Source organism: Physeter macrocephalus, chromosome 2 (assembly GCF_002837175.3).
Source record: "Physeter macrocephalus isolate SW-GA chromosome 2, ASM283717v5, whole genome shotgun sequence".
NCBI classification, from domain to species: Eukaryota; Metazoa; Chordata; class Mammalia; order Artiodactyla; family Physeteridae; genus Physeter; species Physeter macrocephalus.
Window position 1 is genome coordinate 62,064,995 of NC_041215.1, and position 5,661 is coordinate 62,070,655.

Genomic DNA, 5,661 nt, shown 5'->3' on the forward strand with positions numbered 1-5,661 from the left:
GCTCCGCGGCATGTGGGATCTTCCCGGACCGGGGCACGAACCCGTGTCCCCTGCATCAGCGGGCAGGCTCTCAACCACTGCGCCACCAGGGAAGCCCAAGAGTAATCATAGTATTTGAAATTATCTGTCTCATAGTTCCAACATACACATCCTTTACTAATCTTTTTCTGTTGATTGTTTTATCTTCGAGTGTATTTCTTGCTTTTATTTATTTCATAATTTTTGCTTGATTGTTGCGTGTAATGTGTAGAACTTTAGAGCCTGAGGTGAATGTTATTTAGACCCCAAAACATACAATCTTCTTCTCCTAAGCCATTAGTTCAAATATAGAAGGCCAAATCCTTTCTTCGCTTACAGACATATTTTAGCTCTTAATCTGACCATCTTTATTTCTGCCTAGTTATTTAAGAGTAAAATATAATTGATTAGATACAAGCTTTTTTGGTTACAATCACACACTAGTGCATCCCTAAACTTACTATTTTGTCACAATTAGTTAGATGCCTCAGCATTTTTGTCACCTAAAGCAGAGGTGAAATGTGTAGTTTAGAAATATTTTCTAAATTCATGCCTTAAGAAGAACTGTAACCATTTTGTTTTAGCAATAGTGTGTATCATCTCTATGATCAGCCCACATTATTAAAGATACCATGACTGTGGGATGTATTAATAGCAGCATCACATGTAATAACCAGATTCTCTGAGCTTCCTGGATCTGTGGGTTGGTGTCTGATATAAGTCTGGGGAAATTCTCAGTCATTATTGCTTCAAATATTACTTCTGTTCCTTTCTCTCTTTCTTTTCCTTCTGATATTTCCATTATGCATATGTTATACCTTTTGTAGTTGTCCCACAATTCTTGGATATTCTGTTCTATTTTTTCCAGTCTTTCTTAAAATGTCCATCTGTTTGTTTATACTATCCATCTGTTCTTATATGTTATCTACTTTTTCCATTAAAACCCTTGCCATATTAAGTTTTTTTCACTCTTGGTCTAATTCCAACATCCCTGCCATATCTGTGTTTGGCTCTTATGCTTGTTCAGTCTTTTCAAACTGTGCTTTTTATCTTTAATATGCCTGACAATTTTTTGTTGAAAGATAGACATCATGTACTGGGTAAAAGGAACTGCAATACATAGGCCTTTGGTAATGTAGTGGTAAGGTATTGGGGGAAGGGAAGCATTCTATAATCCTATGATTAGGTTAGGTTTCAACCTCTTGGTGAGCCTGTGCGCCTGAACAGTGAGCTTCACCAGTGCATCTCAGTTTTGTTTTTGTTTTTGTTTTTTTGTCCTCTGACTTTCCACCTCTGTTAGGTCGGATCAGCATTATTAGAGGGGTCTAGAGCTAGAGTTTGGTATTTCCCTTTCCCCAGATGAGTTAGGTTCTGATAAAATCTCTGCAGGTTAGGCTTTAGTAAAATAGTTTCTTCTCAGAGCAGGACTTGTTAAGAAGAACAGAATACTCTGGCATATTTCAAAATACATTTTCCCCCACTCCTGCTGGAAACTCGAGGGGATTTTTCCTCAGTATTTGCTGTAAGAAAATGGTACCGCTCCTGCAGGTAAAACTCATAGAAGTGTGAGGGATTCCCTATGACTGGGTCCCCCGGGAGATCCAAATAGACTCACAGATTCGGAGGAGAAACTAGTGGTTGCCTGGAGTGTGTGTGGGTGGAATGGATGAAATAAGTGAAGGGGATTAAGAGATACAAATGTACAAAATACCAGTTATAAAACAAATAAGTCACAAGATGTAATGTACAGCACAGGGAATATAGTCTGTAATATTACAATAACTTTGTATGGCGTGTAACCTATATCAATTCACTATGTTGTGCACCTGAAGCTAATATAATATTGTAAGTCAACTATATTTCCAATATATAAAAAAAAAGAGTTGTTGATTCTTTTAGTTTTATCAGCTTTTTCTTGTTGTTAAGACACAGTGGTGATTTCTAAACTCCTTACATGCTGGATCAGAAGTGTGAAATCTGGCAAAAGGAAATTCATCCTTGAATAATTATGTTGAATGAACATTGTTAATTGCATGGTTTAGATACTGTCTAGCCTTCAGGAGGTAGTGAGACTAGATGGATTTCTGAATGTAATTCCAAAAGGTAGCTAACAAGTTTTAAAGGAAACATTGCATACAAGAATTTTAAGGTGTAAGTATTCTTACTATTGGGCAGGTATAACCAAAATTCAAATACAATGTTTCTGATGTTCTAGAAGGATTCTCCAGGAAAGTTTTGAAATGCATACTTATACATATTTTTTAAGAATTACAAAGATAATATCACAAGGACAGATGATTATATCTCATACTATCAACACTAGTAAAATAGTTCTAATGTCTTCTTAAAATTCTATCATAACTTTGAAGCTTGATAGTTATGCTCTGAGGACAAATCATTTGTGTCAAATTGTGTCTTTAGAGTAAAAGCAAAACTCTCTGGATGACTAAAAAATATTTTCAAGAAAAAAATACTACAAAATAATGAATCAAATAGCATCGTCACTGTTGTTAGTAAATAGAGATACTTATCAGAAATAGTGGGGTTAGAATTGTATCTGCCACAAACAATAGAGAAATAAGGGTGACTTTATGAGGATAAAATTTAACTCTAAGGAAGAATTATTAAAATCCTATCACTGGAAATTAACGTATCTGAAATAAAATATTTATTGAAAAGGCTTAACACCAGATTAAACACAAATTATCTAAACTGAAGTCAAAGAAAAAAGTCAGAGCACCAGAGAGATATTTAGGGAATAAATGTACTTGGGATCAGAGGGAGAGGAGAGAGAGAATGCAACAGAAAGAATATTTTGAAGATGTCTGAGAACTCCCTAAAATCGCTGCAGGATCTCTATTCTATAAAAAAATGTGTGCCAATAAAACTCAGAAAAATTGTTTTTTTATTTCATTTAGTGAAAAAAATTATATAGAGTTATCTTTGCCTATTTCAGTCATGTAAAAAAATTGGCTATTTTCATCAACCTAATATTATTTCTTCAGTCAAACAGAAAAACCAGCAGAAGTAAATAAAAGCTAGATTTAGATAATTCAATTCGTTCATAAAAAACAAATAAAGAAATAATCACAACAAACAAAAATCAAGAAGCCTGGGATATATTTCTCTATATTGTCTTGTTCCATTTGGGTTGTTCTAATAAAATACCAGAGATTGGATGGCTTGTAAACTACAGACATTTATTTCTCACCGTTCTAGAGGCTAGAAGTCCAAGATCAGGGTGCCAGCATGATCAGGGTCTGGTGAAGGACCTCTTCCAGGTTGCAGACTGCCAACTTCTCACGGACTCCTCAATTCCTCCCATGTGGGAAGGGGCAAGCAAGCTCTCCAGTCCTCTTTAATAAGGCTTCTAATCCCATACCTGAAGGCTCCACTCTCTACTCTCTCCCAAAGGCCCCACCTCCAAATACCATCACATTAGGCATTAGGATTCCAACATATGACTTTTGAGGAGAAAAATTCAGACCATAGCACACACGTGCTACATTCAGTTAATTAAATCAAGTTCTTATACATCTTGTGTATCTCTTTAATTAACCATTTTCTCTCCATACCTACTAAAAATTATTTATGTTAAATTGTCATCAACTTTTTCTTGGATTAAAAAAGGAGGGGGGCAGGGTTAGCAACTTGTCTCTGACTTGTCATTCCAGTTGGAACTGGGAGAATGACCAGGGAGAAATGATTTGGTTAAATCTTGTGAACGTGCAAATCACCACACTTGACAGCATTAATTAGTAGAAAGATAAAGGAAAGTCCTTGTCTATGGCTTGCTTTTAGCAGGATTTGCCTGTCTGTCTCTGATTCTTGTGAGTCTGATTTGATAATCCCGTTCTGTGTTTCTTAGATTAGTGCTGTTAGCAGAATTATCTTTATTTTTTTTTACAAATAATGATAGCTAAGGCACTTTTTAGCAAGAAAAAAGAGGGATTAGAAATGTTTTAGGATAATTTAAAATGCCTACTTATTGTTGGTGGAAAGAAGACTTGAGGTAGATTATAAAAGGCAAATTTTATCAAAGAATTCAGGAGAAATAAGCTTAGAACCATGGGCTAAATGAGTAGAGTTCCAGACAAAAGGAAAATGTAAAAAAATGTTTTCCCTTGATAATGTGACCATCTCTGGTGAAAGTTAGATCTCTAATACACAATGCCGGAAAAATGAGAAAATAAGAAGCAGACTTTTTTTAGAAGTCTTTCTGGTCATATATTACATCCTTGGTGCACTAAACAGCTCAGCAAAAAATGCTATATTCAGTTGCAAAATAACTCAGTTAAGACCACTGGTTACTTAAAACAATTTTACAAGTACCTGGAAGCAAAACTTAGGTGACCGTAGAATTCCAAAGATATTCTGTGAAAGAACTAGACATTTTAAAGAGAGACACCAGTAAAAAGAATTAGCAGCCAATAGACACTTCATCAATTTAAGATACTGCCAAGTAGAATAGACTAATGGCCAAGTGGCCACAGACCTTTGTGAATAGATGTTTCTCCATGGTACAGCAATTATGTTGCCACAGTGGGTGAAGAAGATGGTTTGGAAAAAAACCTTTGGAGGGTTAATTGCCTCAACTTGCACTGACTCACAGGTGGAATTCTCCTAAAGTGATAAGAATGTGCTGACCATCCACCTAGATTGGCTTTATCATGATCAAGGGTAATGCACTGAACTTAATGCCATTGATACACACTATGATACAGAATGTAATAAAAGAACTATCTCTCTTGAGCAACTTAGGTACCTTTCTCTTAGTAGGCTAAGAGAATATTCAGGAAGTACTGTGACTTGGGATGTGTGATGAGAAAATGATACACATGGTCCAACTGAGACATGGCACAAAAAGAAGAAATGAAAAGACTAATGATGGTAACAATAACCTATTCAACCTGTGGCTTTTGAAGAATGTGTTGAAATAAAGAATGCTGACAAGACTTCGAATAAATTGATAGCATATTTTTAATGCTAAGGAGACGAGAGATCCACTTTGACCCAATCCCAACCTATTAAAACATCATGCCAATTGTGTCTTATTTTTTTCTAACCTGGAGGAGTTAAAATCTAATTAAGATAATCAGGATTTAGACTGGAAAATACTTGAACGGGGTGGGAGGGTCAGTTTACTCTTTTTCTTAAATCTATTGAATCTAAAACAGATTGAGGGGATGAGAGTTGCTTTCCTCATCCACGGGTGGTGTGGAGGGAAACGTGGGCAGAATCTTTGGCCTTATAACAATTTGAATGGTATTGCTTGGAAATACTATGTAAAATCATTTTACGATTGATGGATATGGGGCTGTATGTACAGTAATCCTTACAGGGAACAGAGATGGCACTCTGAAATGTACAAGTTAAACTGGCAGGGCATATCAATTACATAAAGAAGGGAACTAAAGTTACAAATTGAAAAGATTATTATCTAGTCCAGTCACCTTTACCTGAAGGTATAACAGTATTGGACATTTTGGAGTGTGGAGCATTTTTTGCCATTACTCTTTTCATGGGAGTTATCAACTAAGCTTGTCCTTTGCCTAGTTTTAATTGCCTTGCTAAATGGGACCTTTTGTAATTATCCATGCCCTTCTAGGTAGTAGAAATTAGGCAATACAGAATTTTAGGGGG